Consider the following 23106-nt stretch of genomic DNA (forward strand, 5'->3'; position numbering starts at 1 on the left):
GTGTGGCTTACAACAGCTCTTCCATTGACTGTCTTGTCCTTTCTACCCTGAAAGCCACTGTGAGGATCACACAAGTATTAGGGTCACGAGGTGGCAGAGGAAGGACTAGCATCCAGAGCTAGCACTGCGCTCTGCCCAAAGAAGGTGATGATTGAGCATTTGACTGTCCGATAGGACTCAGGTTTCTTGGTTTGTAGTCTGGTCAATTTCTGGAACAAAGCAGCTTCCAGTGCGCATGTGTAGACTCCTGGGCTCCACTGAGTGCTCTCGGCCTGTAGGCAATTTCATCCCGACCCTGTGACTCTTGCCTCCCTGGGACTCACCTGTATAGTTAAGTTCCTGAGAGGGACACAACCCCAACCCTCACAGGACCAGGCAGCCTTTGTTAGAAATTGCTTTGTTTGTGGGGACTCTGAGCACAAACGTGTTCTTAAGCTTGTCTTGGTAGCCCCATGACTGTGAGGTGCTGGGAGTGGGAGACTTCTGCTTGAAAACGAGGGTGGTGGGAACGAAGGGCCAGGAAAAAGCGCCTCCCAGCCGCAGCCTAACAGCTGACGTGGTGCAGGGCAGCCTGCTGTGCAGCAGCCGTATTTTCCGAGTCTAGTCTGTCACTAAATAATATGGCACAGATGTTGCTGAATATTTTATGGTTAACTTGCCCTAGGGGTCTCTAAATGTTTTATAATTTCTGGGTAAATAAAGCAATCATTGGGGGCCTTGTGCTCTAAGCAGCAGGTTCAATATTGTTATCCCGCCACACATAGGAGACTTTCCTTCTTCTCCCAGTCACGCTTTGACAAGGCAATAGCCGTAAAGGTTAAAGTTCCTGTGTGAACAGTGAGAACACAGGAAAATAACATCTACCGGATGGTGAAGGCTAATTTCAGGACCTTTGTAATGATTCTGTAACTTGATTTTAGACAAAATCTTGAAAACTGAGATTGATGTTTCTTGCTTTTTGGGGTTGAAGCCTTTTGGGATTGACCGATGGAGCAGGAGTGTTTTCTTTATGATGAGGGTGCGTACAGTTGTTGGTCTAAAAGGGACATATTCATCTCAAGATTAGGTCAGCTCAGTGTGAGGAAGCACTTTGAATCTTCCGGTCCTCTGTCTTTAACCCACTTCGGCATCCTAAACAACAGAGGGCGCTCTACTGATAGCAATCTGAGGGACCCATCTCCTGGGTGAGGACCAGATGATCTGAGTTGTGCGCCTGGGTTTACACTTCATTTGCTTCTTCACTTATGTTCAGTGAACTCATGGTGGAATCCTGGTCCACGGGTCAAGGTAGGGAGTGTGAGAGTGTGGGAGACGGGATTTAGAGAGTGGGGAGGAATGGCACTACACTGTAGAGAGATGTGTGGCTCAGGGACTTAGGAGATAGAACTTCAGATTCTGGTGCTGCTTCTTGCTAGCCTTGTCTTTGAGCAGTTATGTTACCCCTCCCTGCAGTTTCCTCATTAATAAAATGGTGATAAATACTAACTCATTTGAAATAAGTATTTGGCACGATGCCTGGCTTATAGGATGTGTTCAATAAATAATAGCTTTTAAAAGAAGCAAGCAAGCAGACACATTCTTGGGTTCGGCTAGAGGAAGAGGGGCAGAACATAAGTAGGGAGCCTGCTCATTTACTGTGCTGGCATAACTCATTTTAGAACATGTTACACAGACTAAGATTTTATATGTATATATTCCTGCTAACCTGTTGATTAAAAACAATCCTTTATAAGGTGTGGATAAGTTTTGCCTGTTATTTCATATTGGCTTTCCATTTATTTGGGAGGTGCTGGGTTGTTTTTTTTTTTTTTTTCACATCTAAATGATTTGACAGTGTGAAATTCTAAAATAGAAGTTTGAACTTGTTCTCTCAAATAATCCTATGCTTTTTTAGACAGAAACTTGATACACCCAAGAATAAAACCAACTTAAAGAAGAAGGGTGATGTGAACTCTTTGGAGGTGCTTTCCAAACCTCATTCCAGATTTAGGATCTGAAGATACAAAAGAAATGGCTTTTACCACATTTCACTTCAAATGGTAGGAATCTTCTTTGACACAGATGATGGAATTTCAGCGCCAAAAGAGTCCTTGAGCTTCTCATGCTTTAAAAAATACCTTGCCTGCCTCCTTTCCTCCCTCCCTCCACCCAATTAAATAATCTCTTAGCAGTGAGGCTAGGCTAGCAGCAGTTTTACAAGCATCTCAGGTGATTCTGATGCAACCAGCCATGTAAACCCTTGATTTATACCAGCTGATTTTACTGATGAATTAAGTACTTTTTGCTGGTAGGAAGAAGGCCATCTTTCCTGTGGCCTTCAAAATCCTGTTAACCTATTGATTAAAAACAATCCTTTATAAGGTGTGAATAAGTTTTGCCTGTTATTTCATATTGGCTTTCCATTTATTTGGGAGATGCTGGGGTTTTTTTCACATCTAAATGATTTGACAGTGTGAAATTCTAAAATAGAAGTTTGAAATTGTTCTCTCAAATAATCCTATGCTTGGGCTTCCCTGGTAGCTCAGACGGTAAAGCATCTGCCTGCAGTGCGGGAGACCTGGGTTCGATCCCTCGAATATCCCCTGGAGAAGGAAATGGCAACCCACTCCAGTACTCTTGACTGAAAAATTCCATGGACTGACAAGCCTGGTAGGCTACAGTCCATGGGGTTGCAAAGAGTCAGACATGACTGAGCAAATTCACTTCACTTCTTTCAGAAATCCAACCAGTTAGAAACCTTCAACAACTTGCCCAGCCCCTTTCTGCCTTTTCCCTTCAGTTTTCAGGGTGAAGTTCGGGGTCTTCAGCTTAACTTACAGCTCTTTTCACTATTTGCCTCTTGCTCCACTTCTCCCCTCAGTGCTTCTGTTCCCCTACGTCTCCCAGACACCCTTTGTCTAGGTGTGCCCAGCTGCTCGCCTTTCTAGAATGTGGCGTGATGCTTCACAGTGCCACACTTCAATGCATGCTTTCCCTTCTTCCTGCTGGGCTGCCTTTATCTGTTTCCTCATTTTCAAAATGCAGTTCAAGCTGAGATTCCCAAGTAGAGAGGCAACCAGGGAGCATTAGCTGTGGCTGCCTGGGTCAAAACACTGTAGATTCATTTAAACACTGGGAAAAACTCTTTCAGGGTCTTTAATTTCAAGCTCAAGTGTTTTCAGGCTGGATTGGTATCAAAGATGTGTGAAGGAGGATCAGTTGTGAGACCAAAAAAGTTACCGGGCTCTGATGGCTTGGAGAACATGTGACCCATTAAAAGATGACTAAATTTCACCTTTTGAGAAACATGGAACAACTGGTCCAGGGTTTTTGCTAATTTACAACCCTCGCAATGATCTTATTTTAGAGATTTGATTGAGGCTGGATGTTTCCACTGGCCTGGTTGAGAGCTACTGTACTGGCTGAGTTCGGAGAGTTTCCTTGATAGGAAAAAGGTAAAGCTTTATTCTGACACATAAACACCCTGGGCCCGTTTGCCTACTTCAGGGGTCATTGTCCAACCCAAGGTCTGGAGAGTCCTGGGTACGCTTTGGCTCTTCTCTTTTCTTTGCCAAGAGACTCATTGTTGGAGATAGAGGAAAGTCTTACATATCATGCCATCAACGGGGTGGGAAAAAGATAGCAGAAATAGTAAGCTGTGAAGGGTGTGCTGTGTAGGATAAAATAAGACATCTTAATTGATCAGTGGATGGTGAAGGTTTGGAGAGGAAAGACTGGGAGATTGGGATGTCCGTTGTTTGTCAAGATAACAACCCCTTGTCCCCTACGTTAAAGGCATCTTACAATAAATGGGAGATTTCCTTCTTAGTTCCTGGACACTTGCCATCTCTCTGTCTTGCTTCTGTGTTGTGGTGACCCATAGTGCTTTATGAGATGCAGGCAACTTCCTGGGCCAGTGCTGCTGAATGGCCAAGTGTGTCTTCATTCATGCCTGTGGTCACTAAAGGGATAACTTGGCTTGCAAAGCAGGAAAGTCTGTGTTTAAGGCAAACCCTCCTCAGTTAATACACTTTCTCACCTTGAAAGTCTTGGTTGCAGAAAGATAAATTTTTATAATACAAGTAAAATAATAGGAACTGAGGAACAGTGAATTATTTATCACTTAAATAAAAAGAAGGGACAAGTCATAGGTTTAAATAGGAAGATCTTAATGACTTGTTTCCATTCATAGTTAACTTTTAAGCAACCATGTTATTTAACCATGTTATATTTGTATATTATTTACACTGTTTTCACTGTTCAGTTTAAATACAAAGCTGATCTTGAGATATATAGAAACCTAAGCTATCTTTAAAGATTTATTTATTTTCTTTTGGCTGCATTGGGTCTTTGTGGCTTTGTGCAGGCTTTCTCTAGTTGTGACAAGCAAGGGCTACTCTTCACTGCAGTGTGGGGACTTCCCATTGCGGTGGCTTCTCTTGTTGCAGAGCATGGGCCCTAGGGTGTGCAGGCTTCAGCAGTTGTGCACATGGGCTCAGTAGTTGTGTCTCCTGGGCTTAGTTGCTCTGTGGCATGTGGGATCTTCTTGAGCCAGGGTTTGAACCTGTATTCCCTGCATTGGCAGGCAGACTCTTAACCACTGGTCCACCAGCGAAGCCCCTAAACTGTCTTTAAAGATGAGAAAGTTTGTGTTTATAAAGGCTTTTCTTTCTATTCCTATTTTATGATTGTCATAATTATAATTAAACAGATATGTTATATGTCTTGGCTAAAAGTTTCAGAATTATATCCATAACTTGATAAATTTACATTTGAACACTGTAGTTATGCCTCTAGTCCCTATGTTGCCATGTCCTTATGTATCTGACTGTCCTCCCAGTCCAGTTCTTAGAAAATTCTTAATATTCAAAAGGAGCTAATGAGTGGGAAGCATCACATTTGTTCTTAAAAAGATGTTAAATAAGAAATGAATCCATTAAACAATCTGCAAGAAAAGCTATCTCTCTTGGTGGTTTCCCTGTTCGTAAAGCTCCCCAAATGTGCAGTGTTTTTTTTTTTTTGGGTAATTTAATTTTTGCTGCAGATGTCCATCCAATTTATTTGTGATTTATCATAGATTTTAATTTATAGTGAAAGTGCTGGGCCAGATTTACAAAGGGATAATTTTTTTCCTAACCTCATTCTAGTTGTTTTAATGAATAATTTGTTTATCCCATTATTATTAATTTATCTTTGGATGTTAATGCTTTTGGACAATTACTAGCTTCACAAAGTTCTTCTCCAGCTGTTATATTGTGACCCTAATACACCTGGAACCTTCTTGTGCCAATGTAGCTTTATCTTGAAAAAATTTTCTAGTTTTAAGACTAAGTCTGTGTGAAGAATGGAGTTAGAGAATCAAAGATTTGAAGAGAAATCTGAGGCAAATAAAGAATGTAGTTTATTTTATTCATAAGTGTTATTTGTATTATACTGGACGATGATCATCTCAGCTCACTATGATCTTCAGAGACAAGGATCTTTCTCATGGTTGTAGATACCACCATTCAGTCAGTTCAGTTCAGTCGCTCAGTCGTGTATGACTCTTTGCAACCCCATGAATCGCAGCACGCCAGGCCTCGCTGTCCATCAGCAACTCTCGGAGTTCACTCAGACTCATGTCCATCGAGTCAGTGATGCCATCCAGCCATCTCATCCTCTGTCGTCCCCTTCTCCTCCTGCCCTCAATCCCTCCCAGCATCAGAGTCTTTTACAGTGAGTCAACTCTTCTCATGAGGTGGCCAAAGTACTGGAGTTTCAGCTTTAGCATCATTCCTTCCAAAGAACACCCAGGGCTGATCTCCTTTAGAACGGACTGGTTGGATCTCCTTGCAGTCCAAGGGACTCGCAAGAGTCTTCTCTAACACCACAGTTCAAAAGCATCAATTCTTTGGCACTCAGCCTTCTTCACAGTCCAACTCTCACATCCATACATGGCCACAGGAAAAACCATAGCCTTGACTAGACGGACCTTTGTTGGCAAAGTAATGTCTCTGCTTTTCAATATGCTATCTAGGTTGGAGATAACTTTCCTTCCAAGGAGTAAGTGTCTTTTAATTTCATGGCTGCAGTCACCATCTGCAGTGATTTTGGAGCCCCAAAAAAATAAAGTCTGACACTGTTTCCACTATTTCCCCATCTATTTCCCATGAAGTGATGGGACCGGATGCCATGATCTTCGTTTTCTGAATGTTGAGCTTTAAGCCAATTTTTTCACTCTCTTCTTTCACTTTCATCAAGAGGCTTTTGAGTTCCTCTTCACTTTCTGCCATAAGGGTGGTGTCATCTGCATATCTGAGGTTATTAATATTTCTCCCGGCAATCTTGATTCCAACTTGTGTTTCTTCCAGTCCCGCGTTTCTCATGATGTACTCTGCATATAAGTTAAATAAGCAGGGTGACAATGTACAACCTTGACGTACTCCTTTTCCTATTTGAAACCAGTCTGTTGTTCCATGTCCAGTTCTAACTGTTACAGATTTAACTGTTACCTGACCTGCATACAGATTTCTCAAGAGGCAGGTCAGGTGGTCTGGTATTCCCATCTCTTTCAGAATTTTCCACAATTTATTGTGATCCACATAGTCTAAGGCTTTGGCATAGTCAATAAAGCAGAAATAGATGTTTTTCTGGAACTCTCTTGCTTTTTCTATAATCCACTGGATATTGGCAATTTGATCTCTGGTCCTTCTGCCTTTTCTAAAACCAGCTTGAACATCAGGAAGTTCATGGTTCACGTACTGCTGAAGCCTGGCTTGGAGAATTTTGAGCATTACTTTGCTTGCATGTGAGGTGAGTGCAATTGTGTGGTAGTTTGAGCATTCTTTGGCATTGCCTCTCTTTGGGATTGGAATGAAAACTGCCCTTTTCCAGTCCTGTGGCCACTGCTGAGTTTTCCAAATTTGCTGGCATATTGAGTGCAGCACTTTCACAGCATCATCTTTCAGGATTTGAAAAAGCTCAACTGGAATGCCATCACCTCCACTAGCTTTGTTCATAGTAAATCTTCCTAAGGCCCACTTGACTTCACATTCCAGGATGTCTGGCTCTAGGTCAGTGTTCACACCATCGTGATTATTTGGGTTGTGAAGATCTTTTTTGTACAGTTCTTCTGTGTATTCTTGCCACCTCTTCTTAATATCTTCTGCTTCTGTTAGGTCCATACCATTTCTGTCCTTTATCAAGCCCATCTTTGCATGAAATGTTCCCTTGGTATCTCTAATTTTCTTGAAGAGATCTCTAGTCTTTCCCATTCTGTTGTTTTCCACTATTTCTTTTCATTGATCGCTGAGGAAGGCTTTCTTATCTCTTCTTGCTATTCTTTGGAACTCTGCATTCAGATGATGCTTATCTTTCCTTTTCTCTTTTGCTTTTTGCTTCTCTTCTTTTCACAGCTATTTGTAAGCCCTCCCTAGACAGCCATTAAGGCTTAGTTTTCCCAAAATAGAACTTCTGAGTCCTTGAGGGGTTGCTTTCCCTTATGAGTCAGAATATTCTCATGTACATAGTGAAAATGTCATGCTTGCCCAGCCTACCTTAAAAGAAAACTGCATTAGCCCCCTTATTGAGAGAAATGAGCTCTGTGGCTAGGTGGACTGGGGTTTAAGTCTTAGCTCTGCTACTTAGTACAGTGTGATTCTGGGAAAGTTACTTAACTTTTCTGAGCCTTAGTTTTCTCATCAGACAATGGGGAAAATAGTAATACCAACCTATGGGGTTGTTATGAAGATGGAATTTGACCATGTATTTTCTGTGCTTAGTAAATGACTGGACATATTGTAAGTTTTCTCTAATGATGGCATTTTTATGGATCTATGGGTATGTATTTGTGAAGATCAAATAAAATATACACAAAAGTGCTTTATAAGTGTTAAGGAGCTATTCAGATGTGTTGACATCATTAGTTGAGCATTTTAATATCTTTCTGAGCCTGGATCTTGAGTTACAAACCTTCACAGAACCTGAATGAAGCAGTCACTAAGCCACAAGAAAGCTGATCCTTGTCCACTTTCTGTTTCTGGCCCCAGGTAGCACATGCCAGCTATTATACAGCCACCATATCTCAGGTTCTTTGCTTTACTTACGTTATTAGTAACCCTTCTAAAAAACCTCCAACATAGGTGTGATGATTCACATTCTGTTGTTGTTCAGTCGCCAAATCATGTCTGACTCTTTGCAATCCCATGAACTGCAGCACACCAGGCTTCCCTGTCCTTTTCTATCTCCCAGAGTTTGTTCGACCTCATGTCCTTTGAGTTGGTGATCAGTTCAGTTCAGTTGCTCAGTCATGTCCAGCTCTTTGCTACCCCATGGACTGCAGCACACCAGGCTTCCCTGTCCATCACCAACTCCTGGAGCCTACTCAAACTCATGTCCATTGCATTGGTGATGGCATCCAACCATCTCATCCTCTGTCATCCCCCTTTCTTCCTGCCTTCAATCTTTTCCAGCATCAGGGTCTTTTCCAATAAGTCCGTTCTTCACATCAGGTGGCCAAAGGATTGGGGTTTCAGCTTCAGCATCAGGCCTTCCAATGAATATTAGGACTGATTTCCTTTAAGATGCACTGGTTGGATCTCCTTGCAGTCCAAGGGACTCTCAAGAGTCTTCTCTAGCACCACAGTTTGAAAGCATCAGTTCTCTGGCAATCAGCCTTCTTTTTGGTCTAACTGTCATATCCTTACATGACTACTGGAAAAACCATAGCTTTGATTTGATACAGACCTTTGTTGACAAGGTGATATTTCTGCTTTTTAATATACTGTCTGGGTTTGTCAATGCTTTTCTTCCAAGGAGCAAACATCTTTTAATTTCACGGCTTCAATCACCGTCCACAGTGATTTTGGAGCCCAAGAAAATAAAGTCTGTCACTGTTTCCACTTTTCCCCCTTCTATTTGCCATGAAGTGAGAAAATAAATATAAGAACTTGTTTAAGGTTTATCTTAAATGGCTCTTAAATTGGGGAAGGAAAACCAAGATCCAAATGTATCTTGTTTTAAAATACATGTACTTTTCACTCTACCATGTCTCTGGTGGGAGTGTAACAGCAGCTGTGAGTCAGACAGATTTATACCTTGTCCTGGATCTGCCGCTCACAAGCCTTGTGTCCTTGGGGAACTTGGTTTATTACTCGAGCCTAGGTTTCTTCATCTGTAAAAGGTCAGGAGCTACCCCACGGGAATGTTGTGAGTATTAAATTAGAAGGCATGTAGTAAGTGACAGTAAATAATAGCTGTTCATATTTTGTCTTCTGGTGCTTTCCATTTCCCAAGGGGGTGCTGGAGAGCGGCTCCTGCCTCTCCCGGTCAGCAGGGGGCAGTAGAGACCATAAAGGATAGGATTAAACGAGGGCTGTAGCCTCAAGCAGGGCCCAACTAGGTCCACCTAGCAGTCTAGGCATCTCTGAATCACATAAGTTTAGTGGTCTTTGAGCCTGGTCCTTAAAGGAAAAAAGAAGGAAAAAAAGCCCCGTTGAAATACTCAATAATAGGCAAAACCACCACAGCAATCATTGTCCCTGCTGCTGCTGCTGCTAAGTCGCTTCAGTCGTGTCCGACCCTGTGCGACCCCATAGATGGCAGCCCACCAGGCTCCCCCGTCCCTGGGATTCTCCAGGCAAGAACACTGGAGTGGGTTGCCATTTCCTTCTCTGATGCATGAAAGTGGAAAGTGAAAGTGAAGCCGCTCAGTCGTGTCCAACTCTCAACGACCCCATGGACTGCAGCCTACCAGGCTCCTCTGTCCATGGGATTTTCCAGGCAAGAGTACTGGAGTGGGGTGCCATTGCCTTCTCCAGTGTTTGCAAAAAACTCAGAATAGATGGTTTTTTATTATACATAAAGCCATTCATAACTGGCCTGTGTTAGCAGTTTCATTAACCTCGTGAAGACATTAACATCATTAGAAAACAGAAGGAGAATACCTCCAGCTCCTTCGTTAGATCCAATTGGCAGAGCAGTGAAGCACAAAGGAGACCTGAGTCAGGCCTGTCTGTGCTCACGCCTGCAGCCGCTGGCTTCCCCATTAGGGTACTGCTTGTTGGAGCCATTAAATTAGCCTCATTTGTGATATGAAGGCATCTTTCCCCAAATAGGTTGCTTTCAAGAAATGAATATTGGTAAGTGATAATGATGCTAAATTAACACAAGATGATAAAGTAAATGCCAGATAGATTAGACCAAACATTGATAGATGAAGTGGGGTGGTATATCCCAGTTGCTCTGAAATATTAATTCTTCTTTCTTCATTTCTTACAACAAGCCTATGAGAGCCTTATTATTTTTATTTTTACTTTAGTTTCTCTGGCTTGCTCCCACTTGCTGTCAGGAGCCCCTGAAAAGTCCTCTGTGTTTTCTGGGAGTTCTGAAAGGTGGTAGTGGTGTGGCATGTCCCACATGTACCATGAACAATTATAGCTGATTTCCATGTGGCATGTGCAGTTTTATTCCCTTTTCCTCTGCTCTTATATCTACATATGTTGGGATGAGTTACTGGCCTGGCCACGGTTTCCTCTGCTCTGTACCATGGCTCCTGCTGTTGGTTATTACTGTGGGTGAACTCCAGCTCTGGAGGTGCCAAACTCTGGTTTTCTTGTGCAAGTGTGCAAATGAAAGTGACACCTCATTCTTTCTTAAAAAAAAATCACATTCTATTTAACATTGTTAACATGGTACCAAGAGGCCCATGGATTCTTTATGCAAGTAGACATCTTTGGATCCATCCTGCCAATTTCTTATCCTTTAAGACTGAGCTTGCTACTGCTGCTAAGTCACTTCAGTCATGTCCGACTCTGTGTGACCCCATAGACGGCTGCCCACCAGGCTCCCCCATCCCTGGGATTCTCAAGGCAAAAACACTGGAGTGGGTTGCCATTTCCTTCTCCGATGCATGAAAGTGAAAAGTGAAAGAGAAGTCACTCAGTCGTGTCCAACTCTTAGTGACCCCATGGACTGTAGCACACCAGGCTCCTCCATCCATGGGATTTTCCAGGCAAGAGTACTGGAGTGGGGTGCCATTGCCTTCTCCTAAGACTGAGCTTAGATATCCTGTTTTTCAGGGCTTCCCAGGTAGTTTGGAGGTAAAGAATCCACCTGCTAATACAAGAGAGACAGGAGATGTGGTTCCATTCCTGGGTGGAGAAGTTCCCCTGGAGAAGGAAATGGCAACCCGCTCCAGTATTCTTGCCTGGAAAAATCCCATGGACAGAGGAGCCTGGAGAGCTGCAGTCCACGTGGTTACAGAGAGTCAGACATAACTGAGCAGGCATGCACCTCCTGTTTCCCAGGAAGTCTTCCTGGAATCCCAGGTTGCTCTGTGAGTATCCCCCACCACCTTGATCCTGAAGCACCTTGCTTACTGCTACCTCAGCACGCTGTATCCACCAGAGCCTAGCGGCACACATGGCACGTGACTCCTTATTCACTTCTGTATGCCCACACCTGGGGCAGTGCTTGGTCCATGCCTATGTACTGAATGTAAGAGCCTCTTTGGTTTTGCTCCTGGTCTGTTCCTGCCACCCCTTCAACTTTGTCTAATCAGCTCTGTTGAAGCTCTTCTTTGGCATCACACTTTGAGTGCCTCTTTTTTTCCTAGGCCCCTGGATTAGTAGTCTGATTTTCAATGATCCACCAGGTTTTAAACCAATACTTTCTTTTGATGTTGTATTAGTTCCCTGGGGCTGCTGTTAACAAAGCACAATGAGCACAGTGGCTTCAACACCAGAAATTTACGACTTCACAGTCTGGAGGCTAGAAGTCAGAAGTCAAGGGTCAGTAGGGTAGGTTCCTTCTGACAGCTCTGAGGGGGAATGTCTGTGCCATACCACTCTCCTGACCTCCAGCAGCCTCAGGCATCTGTAGTTTGTAGATAGTGTTTTCTCTGTCTTCACATCCTCCTCCATCTGTCAGTGTCAATCTCTGTGTCCAAATTCCCTGGTTTTAGAAGGGCACCAGTCATAATGACTTCTCAGGTGGTGCTAGTGGTAAAGAACCTGCTTGCCTATGCAGGAGACATAAGAGATGTGGGTTCGATCCCTGGGTCAGGAAGATCCCCTGGAGGAGGACATGGAAGACCACTCCAGTATTCTTGCCTGGAGAATCCCATGGACGGAGGAGCCTAGTGGGCTACAGTCTGTAGGGTTGCAAAAAGTCAGACATGACTGAAGTGACTTAGCGTCACAGTCACATTGTATTAGCCCTTTCCCTCCCCCGGTGTCCTTGTCTTAAGTTGATCATCTGCAGCTACTTCCAGTGAGGCCACTTTTATAGGTAGTGGAGGTTAGGACGTCAGTGTCATTTGGGGAGACACTTTCACCTATAACAGATGCCTCATCTGCTATACCTCAAGGATAGGTGGTGCCAGGTGGCTGGCCTAGGTGTGGCCAAAGTTTCCCATGGCAGCTTCTCTTTTCCAGGAGGGAGTTCACACAGCGTATCATAGTTGCTAGCGCACTTTCCTTTTCCACCTTCTCAAGGAGCGCACAGAGCTCAGACTAGGACCTGTTTCTTAGTTTTCACACTTAAAGTGAACTGGGCTTTGCACTTACTTTTAAAATTTCTGTTGGCATATGATTGATTTACAGTATTTTGTTAGGTTCAGGTGTACAGCAAAGTGAATCATTTAGCCATGTACCTATATACAGTCTTTTAGATTCTTTTCTCATATGGATCATTACAGAGTATTGAGTGGAGTTCCCTGTGCTACACAGTAGGTCCTTATTAGTTATCTGTTTTATTTGTAGTAGTATGTATCATGGAGAAGGCAATGGCACCCCACTCCAGTACTCTTGCCTGGGAAATCCCATGGACGGAGGACCGGTAGGCTGCAGTCCATGGGGTTGCAAAGAGTCGGATACGACTGAGCGACTTCACTTTCTCTTTCCACTTTCATGCATTGGAGAAGGAAATGGCAACCCACTCCAGTGTTCTTGCCTGGAGAATCCCAGGGATGGTGGAGCCTGGTGGGCTTCCGTCTATGGGGTCGCACAGAGTTGGACACGACTGATGCGACTTAGCAGCAGCAGCAGCATGTATATATCAGTCCCAATCTCCCAATTCATCTCTCCCCCTCCTACTCCCTGGTAACCATAAGTTTGTTTTCTGCATCTGTAACTGTGTATTTATTTTGAGAGGTGGAAAAAATTGCCTGGGCTAATCAGCACTGACACCCAGCTGAAATCAAACTCAGTAATATTCTGGGCTCTTCGGGGGTTCTGTTCTTAGTGTATTATCATGGAGAAGGCAATGGCACCCCACTCCAGTACCCTTGCCTGGAGAATCCCATGGACAGAGGAGCCTGGTAGGCTGCAGTCCATGGGGTCGCTAAGAGTTGGACACGACTGAGCAACTTCACTTTTACTTTTCACTTTCATGCATTGGAGAAGGAAATGGCAACCCACTCCAGTGTTCTTGCCTGGGGAATCCCAGGGACGGGGGAGCCTGGTGGGCTGCCATTTATGGGGTCTCACAGAGTTGGACACGACTGAAGCGACTTAGTAGCAGCAGCGGCAGCAGCAGCAGTGTATTATCAACTTTAATGTTACAACAGCCTCCTGATAATGTATTCCACAGTTTTATTAGTTTGCTACCTCTGAATGGATTGGGAATACTCTGAATAATCCCACCGATGTGGGGTAATCCTAGGAAGTATTTTAACAGCAGTGAATCCATCAGAAAGCTTGTTTGGCACAATCTACAGGGATCACCTCTAGAGAGAAAACAAAGTCAAAAACAGCAGAAAAAATTGACTGGGAGAAATGAAACCAGTGGAGGATTTAGCCAGTTTCCATTTTAGATTTGAATCCCTAGTTTAATCTTGGCTATTGTTCTTAAAGTTGCCTGCATTGCTCTCCTTTCAGTTTGATGTTCATTATGATGTTCATTTTATGTGTGTTCTTCCATTTCCTGTTCATTTGCTCTCTGGCATTTACTCCCTGGAATGATGGTCACCAGAAAAGTTGCAGCAGAGGTGGAAGCCTCTTCATAGCTGATGCAGATGGCTCCAAGTCTGAGGTCCCTTACGAAAGGTGTGACTTTGCCCTGGTGGCTCTTAATCCTGTCTGCAGTCCCACAGACTCTGCTGCAGTTTGCTCAGTGGCCTATGTGTCTGTGTTTTCAAATAATTGATCAGGTAATTCCAATGTGTAGCAAGTGTTGAGAACCACTGACTTACACCTACTTGGTTTGTTTGACTTGAAAGACAAAAGAGCAAAGTTAGGGGACTATTAATATTTGGAGTGCAATGTCTGCCTGAATCCCTGGAAGTCATATCTTTCCTTGGACAACCTCTGTCCCAGCTGGGCACCTTCAGGCAAAAATCCCACTGCAGCTCCTGATCGCGGCCATAGTAAACCATGTGGCTCCACAGTAGGTCTGTACTGCCCATGGCTTTGGGTCCATCTGGTAGTCTGATTCCCTAGACACTGGGGTTTCAGTTTCTGGTGAAATTGCCTTCTACTCATGTCCTTTTGGCTGTGTTGATAAGTCACATGACCACTTTAAGCCATTTTCCTTAACTGGAAAGCAGAAACAGTTGGCTTCTTCCCTTGTATTGTGAAATGAATACCGATATCCTGAACTTACATAGTTGATTGAAGCTGTCATCTTCCACTCCCATTAGCAGACCTCTGTGAGCCTGGTTTCTCTGCTATGAAAGCTTAGGAACAGTTTAGAGATACATACCCCCTTGATTGTTGTTAGTTCAGTCTAGACTAGATAACAAAGAAACCAGTTTATTTGTTTCATTAAGAAGTTTAAGTGTTGATGTACACTGTGTTGGCAGATAGAGTTTTAATAAGGGAGAATCTCTATTACGTGAGATGATGCATGTGACTGTACTCGGCCCAGGGCCTGGTGTTGAGCATTGTGTTGGGTGTCATTGCATGTGTGTTATTCATCTATTAGCTCCTGTACTTGAGTCTCAGAGGGTCCGACTTCCACACAACATGCTGGGATCCTTGAAGATGTCAGTGAGGGAGTACAACCCACTTCACTGATAGAGGGTTACAGTGTGTTCTCCTCTTTTATTTACCTGGTAACTGCTTGAGATGGCATATGCTCTATTAACAGGAAGTTCAGAGTTTGTACTGATTGTTATTATTTAGATATATGTTTCTATTTATCAGCAAGTATTAAAAGTACCCACTTCCATCCATGAATGAATGATTATTAAAGTAGTACATATATGTGCTGTGTGCTAAGTGGCTTTAGTTGTGTCTGACTCTTTGCGACCTTATGGACTGTAGCCCACCAGGCTCATCTGTCCATGGGATTCTCCAGGCAAGAATATTGGAGTAGGTTGTCATTTCCTTCTCCAGGGGATCTTCCCCGACCCAGGGATCGAACTCACGTCTCTTATGTGTCCTGCATTGACAGGGTGGTTCTTTACCACTACTGCCACCTGATACATATATAATGGAATATTATTTAGCCTGAAAAAGGAAGGAAATTCTAGCACATGCTGTAACATGGGTGAACCTTGAAAACATTGTACTAAGTGAAATGAACTAGATACAGAAGGATAAATAGTGTGTAAGCCCAGTTACATGAGATATTAAGAAGAGACAGAAAGTAGAATAGTGGTTGCCAGGGGTTGAGGGGAGAAGGCAATGGCAACCCACTCCAGTACTCTTGCCTGGAGAATCCCAGGGATGGGGAGCCTGATGGGCTGCTGTCTATGGGGTCGCACAGAGTCGGACACGACTGAAGTGACTTAGCAGCAGCAGCAGCAGAGGTTGAGGGGAGTGGGGAAGGGAGGCTATTGTATAGTGAGTACAGAGTTGCTGTTTGGGATGATGGAAAAGTTGTGGAGATGCATGGTGGTGATGATGGTTGCATAACGCTGTATGTGTATTTAAGGCCACTAAATTGCTTGCTTAAAAATGGCTAAAATGGTAAAATTTATATTATGTACATTTTACCACAACACCAAACAACAAAAAAGAGCACGTTGCTGACTGTACCTTGTGGGATAGTAGTGACTCTGAAAAATAGAAGTTATCTATAGCGTTCACTGACTTCTGTGGTATAAATGCTCCCCCATGGCTGATTTCAAGCTACTAATATGACTTTGAACTTGGAGTTGGTAAGAGCAGCATGCTGAGTTCTCTCTTGCTTGTGGAAAATGAGGAACTCTGTATGCCTTCCCCTTTCTCCTCACTTGCTGCTTTTTGTTGTAAATTGTTGTAAATTCAGATTATTAGACAATGATTATTTTTACGTTGGGCAACTTATAGCCTCTTAGCAATAATCTGACATATGCATTAATTTTTTTGTGTATATGTTAGCTATTTGGAATATTTTTCATCGACCATTTTCTTTATAACCTCAATTTTCCCTTTCTTCAATTTTTGATATCTTTTAGATGTATATACTCTAGATATTTTTTTCCAGGAAGAGTTCATGTGTATTTTAATTTCAGAATATTTAAATGTCTTAAATTTCTTTTTTTGCCTTTGAAGATAACTTGAGTAGATGCAATATACCTTTTTCCCTCAAAGTTCAGTTAATAAAGACTGAGACCAATCTGATATTTGCTCCTTGCATATCACTTTTACTTCTGGTTGTATTCTTGTGTATTTTCCTGCTAATCTTGAAGTTCAAAATTTTATCTAGGTTTTATATAAATAATTTTCCTGGTACTATTTAGGCTTTGGGACTTGCAAAATCAGTTCTTAATCTAAGGACATTTGCTTCTAACTTTAAAGAGTTATTTCTTTTTCTCTCTTATCTCAGTTTTTTTTTCAAACAAGTATTTTTATTTATTTTTTTCTAAATATAAATTTTATTGTAAAGTATCTCAGTTTTTATATCTGACATTGTTTCTGTAGATACAATCCTGATCTCTCCATGTATCTTTTCTCTCATTAAATTAGCCTATTACTCAATTTATTTTCTATTTGTGGGAGGATATTTTAAGCTTGACTTCTGTGTAATTCTAATTACATTTTTAGAAAGATCCAGTGAGCTGCTCACTGTATCTATTGTTGTTGTGGTTGATATTCAGTTGCTAAGTCATGTCCAACTCTTTGTGACCCCATGGACTGCAGCATGTCAGGCTTCCCTGTCCTTCACTGTCTTCCAGAGTTCACTCAAATTCATGTCCATTGTGTCAGTGATGCTATCTAACCATCTCATCCTCTGCTGCCCTCTTCTCTTGCCTTCAGTCTTTCCCAGCATCAGGGTCTTTTCCAGTGAGTTGGCTCTTCCCATCAGGCGGCCCAAGTGTTGGAGTATTTTCATTATCCGTTGTAGTGTTTCATTATATGTCTTCACTATCGTGCTGTTTTTTTTTATGATGCCAGAGTATTGTGACTTCTTGGTAGTCTGCTGTGGATTCATCTATGTGTGCTTTTCCCCTCTACTCTTCTTTTGAGAACATGTGTTGGGCAATGTCTAAAATCCTCTCCTGTTCCTGGTGGTCACATGTTTCAAAGGGGTGCTCTTGTTCTGGTTCTCCAGGTTGCTTCTTTTCATTTGACTTGCTTTGGGCAGTGGCACTCCACTCTAGTACTCTTGCCTGGAAAATCCCATGGACGGAGGAGCCTGGTAGGCTGCAGTCCAGGGGGTCACTAAGAGTTGGGCACGACTGAGAGACTTCACTTTGACTTTTCACTTTCATGCATTGGAGAAGGAAATGGCAACCCACTCCAGTGTTCTTGCCTGGAGAATCCCAGGGATGGGGGAGCCTGGTGAGCTGTCATCTATGGGGTCACACAGAGTCAGACATGACTGAAGTGACTTAGCAGCAGCATCAGGAATGCTTTACCTGTTTGGTGATTTCCACCCCTCCATTTCGTTTGCATATCTTACAGATGAATGTCAATTCTTGTCCTGTACTGGTAGTTGAAATGGATCCGATAGAACATGGATCTATGTTTGAATATTTCAGCCACAGGTAAAGAAGAAAGAGATGAGGAAAAAGTTAGGTGGTCTGAATTTTTGAGCTGCCAGCTAGTTTAGAGATCAGACATTCTGGTAGGAAGACAGTGGGAACTAGAGCCAGAGTTTACTTCCAAGTTTGTAGTGGCACTCAGACTTCAACAAGGGCAGTGCCACTTTCCCTGGTGTATCAGGGTTGCTCTCAAAATGAGCTTGCTATCTTGTCTGTGGTTAAGCAGGACAGTCTTTCTTAGGTGAGACCTGGGATCCTTGCCTGATGTGGCCTCTAGCATCTCTGCTTTTTGTAGGGGCTCAGGTGGAAGTTCATTACAACACAGGATGGTCTCACAGGCCATCTTTGCCTCCCTTGATTGCTTTTCTCTTTCAACGGGTTCTACTGAGATCTCTTCCACTTACTTCATAGGTAAATTTGTCCAGCACCTGAGAGAAGTCATGGGAATGGCCAGCTGTTCCTTCCATCTAGTTCCCTCAGCAGAGTAGTTTTTGAAGTATCTCAGTGTTTCTCATGAGAAACACTCATGAGAAAATATGTCCCATATTTTTCCCTAATAATTTAAAAAAATATTTTAAAATTTATTATTTTAAATTGGAGGATAATTGCTTTACAATGTTGTGTTGGTTTCTGCTGTATAACAACATAAATCAGCTATACATATATCCTCTACCTCTTGAGCCTTCTTCCCTAATTTTTTTTTTAATAATCTAAATAGGCACCAGGAATGAGACATCATCAGCTTTTCACCTTAACTGGAAATCTAACATAGAAAATAATAAACTAAACGTCTAGATTCAGAAGGTAGAAACTCTGGTTGAAAGACTGCTGCATGTTTTCCACCAGCATAGCTTCGATAGGCTAATGTTGCCCCTTCTTCAGGCTGGGCTGTGTGAATCCTGCTTTTGTATCACCATAACCAGTATGTTGTGTTAGTCACTCTGTCGTGACCGACTCTTTGCAACCCGATGGACTGCAAACTGCCAGGCTCCTCTGTCCATGGAATTTTCCAGGCAAGAATACTGGAGTGTGTTGCCATTTCCTTCTCCATAACGAGTATAACCCACTTTTTAATTCAGGATACAAATATGGTCATATCACCTTAATTTTGTTAAGTTAATTAGTTAAGACTCCAAGTATTCCATAGGAGGATGTCCAGTGTTTGCCTTGAGGCCCATTTTATTGTTGTTAACTTGCTAATTCATGTCCAACTCTTTGCAACCCCGTGGACTGTAGCCCACCAGGCTCCTCTGTCCATGGGATTTCCCAGGCAAGAATACTGGAGTGGGTTGCCATTTCCTTCTCTGGGGGATCTTCCCAGCTCAGGGATAGAACCTGCATCTCCTGCTTGGCAGGCGGGTTCTCCCACTGAGCCACCTGGGAAGCCTCTTGAGGCCCATATGCCTGTTTAAAAATTTATGAGAACTCTGAATGAAGGTTTACTTTGTCCAGTTTGGAGAAAGGATGATTTCTCCCTCTAATGGCAGAATCAGAGGGAAAAGGGAAGCCTGATAATCATTTGATATTAACTCTTGGTATTGCTGTTAAGCTGGGTCTTATAGTGTCCCATAGATGCTGAAGTTTCCCTTTGCAGTATAATAATGGTCCAGACACCTGTACAAACCACTGTGATCTCCCACGATTGGGCTCCAAGATCACTGTTACCTTAGTCTGCACTCAGGGGTCTTCTAAACGCAACATGTGCAAGGATGGCTGGGTCCCCAGGCATTATCACTATACATTGTGCCTATATCCGGCCTCCTGGTTTACACATTTCAGGCCTGTTGAGCCCAGACTGCTAACCTAGATTACCCCCTCCCCACAGGTAATTTTATTCCAGAGGGCATGTTTTTCTTTCCTGTGGGCCTTATTCTGGACCACCCTGGTCAGTCCTCATGAGTCTTCCTGACTTTGAGTCAGGGACCAGGGTTTGGGGATCCTCTCTTGGGATATGCAATATGCAGACAGGTCCCCCTTTCCCCCAGAAACCAGCCCTAGTTGTCATCAGGTATTTTGACGGGTCTGACTTGGTAGAGCACGAATGTTTCGGTTATCTTCTTCTGCCAGAGCAAAGGTGCAGGCTCATCCTTCATAAGAGAGGCTACTCAAATGATTCTTTGAAGAACAAATGTCTGGTTCAAAGTGCCGCTTTGCTTCTTCCAATATTGAAAAGCAGTGGCTTTCTGTGACAGTGCTTCAGTGCGGTGACTGTGAATGCAAAAGTCAGTGCAATCCATGTTTCTCTTGGCATTCTTCCATAATTCTACTTACTTTGTAAGATAGCGTGATTAATGAGGGTGTAAAGAGTTACAGAATCAGAAAAGGCAAACAGATAAGTGGTGCATGTGTGCTAAGTCACTTCAGTTGTCCAACTCTCTGTGACACTATGGACTATAGCCCACCAGGCTCTTCTGTCCATGGGATTCTCCAGGCAAGAATACTGGAGTGGGTTGCCATTTCGTTCTCCAAGGGATCTTCCTGACCCAAGGATCAAACTGGTGTCTCATGTCTCCTGCATTGGCAGGTGGGTTCTTTACCACTAGTGCTCCCTGGGAAGCCCTGGATAAGTGGTAGAGTCAGAATCTGATTTCATCTTCCTGACTGTGAAGCCAGTGTCTAGTCAGTCAATCAGCAGTCATCATAGGGCGTCTGCCATGTACCAGACATGTGCTTGGTAGATGCTGGTGATACAGGATGAGTAAGGCATGGTCCTTGTGAGGGACTCAGACTACAAGAAGGGGTTAAGTAGGACCTTGGAGATATGAACTGGGTGCTGTAGGAGTTTGTGAGACAGGGCACTGGGGCATGGTTTCCTGGAGAAGGAGAGGTCTCAGCTGACTCTGGCAGGAAGAACTGGGGAAGAGAGGTAGAGGAAAAGGAAATAAGTTTCTTTGGGTTAGAGGAAGCCGTAAGTGGCGACTACAGAGCTTTCTAGTGGCCAGATCCTCTTCATGTTTGAGGCAGAGAGCACCTGCTGTGGTAAAGAGTTTCTAAGGGGTCTGTTTCTTTCTTCTTTCTTTTCTTAAAACCACTTTACTGCGGTATAATTATTGTGCCCAATAAAAGTATACAATTTGATGAGTTTGAACGTATACATCCACTCTTGAAACCATCACCATAAGTGAGGTAATAAACACTCCATCACCTCCAAAAGTTTCCTTGTGTCCACACCTCAACTTTTTCTTGGTAGTAAAAACACTTAATATGTTATCTTCCCGCTAACAGATTTTTAAAAATGGAAGTATAATTGATTTACAATATTGTGTTAGTTTCTGGTATACATAAAAATGATTCTCATATTTATATGTACACACACATGTACAGTTTCCCCTTTGTTTCCATTACAGTTTATTACAAGATATTAAATACATTTACTGGAGGAATCAACCTACCTGACTTCAGGCTCTACTACAAAGCCACAGTTATCAAGACAGTATGGTACTGGCACAAAGACAGAAATATAGATCAATGGAACAAAATAGAAAGCCCAGAGATAAATCCACGCACATATGGACACCTTATCTTCGACAAAGGAGGCAAGAATATACAATGGATTAAAGACAATCTCTTTAACAAGTGGTGCTGGGAACTCTGGTCAACCACTTGTAAAAGAATGAAACTAGAACACTTTCTAACACCATACACAAAAATAAACTCAAAATGGATTAAAGATCTAAACGTAAGACCAGAAACTATAAAACTCCTAGAGGAGAACATAGGCAAAACACTCTCTGACATACATCACAGCAGGATCCTCTATGACCCACCTCCCAGAATATTGGAAATAAAAGCAAAAATAAACAAATGGGACCTAATTAACCTTAAAAGCTTCTGCACATCAAAGGAAACTATTAGCAAGGTGAAAAGACAGCCTTCAGAATGGGAGAAGATAATAGCAAATGAAGCAACTGACAAACAACTAATCTCGAGAATATACAAGCAACTCCTACAGCTCAACTCCAGAAAAATAAATGACCCAATCAAAAAATGGGCCAAAGAACTAAATAGACATTTCTCCAAAGAAGACATACAGATGGCTAACAAACACATGAAAAGATGCTCAACATCACTCATTATCAGAGAAATGCAAATCAAAACCACTATGAGGTACCATTTCACACCAGTCAGAATGGCTGCAATCCAAAAGTCTACAAGTAATAAATGCTGGAGAGGGTGTGGAGAAAAGGGAACCCTCTTACACTGTTGGTGGGAATGCAAACTAGTACAGCCACTATGGAGAACAGTGTGGAGATTCCTTAAAAAACTGGAAATAGACATGCCTTATGATCCAGCAATCCCACTGCTGGGCATACACACTGAGAAAACCAGAAGGGAAAGAGACACGAGTACCCCAATGTTCATCGCAGCACTGTTTATAATAGCCAGGACATGGAAGCAACCTAGATGTCCATCAGCAGATGAATGGATAAGAAAGCAGTGGTACATATACACAATGGAGTATTATTCAGCCATTAAAAAGAATACATTTGAATCAGTTCTAATGAGGTGGATGAAACTGGAGCCTATTATACAGAGTGAAGTAAGCCAGAAAGAAAAACACCAATACAGTATACTAACGCATATATATGGAATTTAGAAAGATGGTAACAATAACCCTGTGTACGAGACAGCAAAAGAGACACTGATGTATAGAACAGTCTTATGGACTCTGTGGGAGAGGGAGAGGGTGGGAAGATTTGGGAGAATGGCATTGAAACATGTAAAATATCATGTATGAAATGAGTTGCCAGTCCAGGATCGATGCACGATACTGGATGCTTGGGGCTGGTGCACTGGGACGACCCAGAGGGATGGAATGGGGAGGGAGGAGGGAGGAGGGTTCAGGATGGGGAACACATGTAAACCTGTGGCGGATTCATTTTGATATTTGGCAAATCTAATACAGTTATGTAAAGTTTAAAAATAAAATAAAATTAAAAAAAAAATTTTTATAACAACCTCAAAAAAAAAAAAAAAAGATATTAAATACAGTTCTCTGTGCTATACAGTATGTTCTTGTTTCTTTTATATAGTAGTTTATATCTGTCAGTCCCAAACTCCTAATTTATCCCTCCCTCAGCTTTCCCCTTTGGTACCCATAAGTTTGTTTTCTGTGTCTGAGTCTGTTTCTGTTATTTAAAGTTCATTTTTGTCATATTTTAGATTCTACATGTAAGTGATAGCACATGATACTGTCTTTGTCTTACTTACTTCACCTCGTATGACTATCTCTAGGT

At 42.6% G+C, this 23106-nt stretch overlaps 1 long non-coding RNA gene across 4 annotated transcripts in view; it reads left to right on the forward strand.

Moving 5' to 3' along the window:
• Positions 1–487: 487 nt before the first annotated feature.
• LOC129650546 (uncharacterized) overlaps positions 488–23106 on the forward strand; it is a 215342-nt gene continuing 192723 nt past the window's right edge. Inside the window, exons 1-3 of one of the 4 annotated variants that reach the window (XR_008713812.1) lie at positions 756–1287; positions 1895–2039; positions 21217–21583. This is a non-coding gene — a long non-coding RNA (uncharacterized LOC129650546). Of the gene's footprint in view, positions 1288–1894; positions 2363–21216; positions 21584–23106 lie in introns of those variants that run through there. The other 3 variants (XR_008713813.1, XR_008713815.1, XR_008713814.1) reach the window with 3 other exon arrangements.

This window comes from Bubalus kerabau, chromosome 4, assembly GCF_029407905.1.
Source record: "Bubalus kerabau isolate K-KA32 ecotype Philippines breed swamp buffalo chromosome 4, PCC_UOA_SB_1v2, whole genome shotgun sequence".
NCBI classification, from domain to species: domain Eukaryota; kingdom Metazoa; phylum Chordata; class Mammalia; order Artiodactyla; family Bovidae; genus Bubalus; species Bubalus kerabau.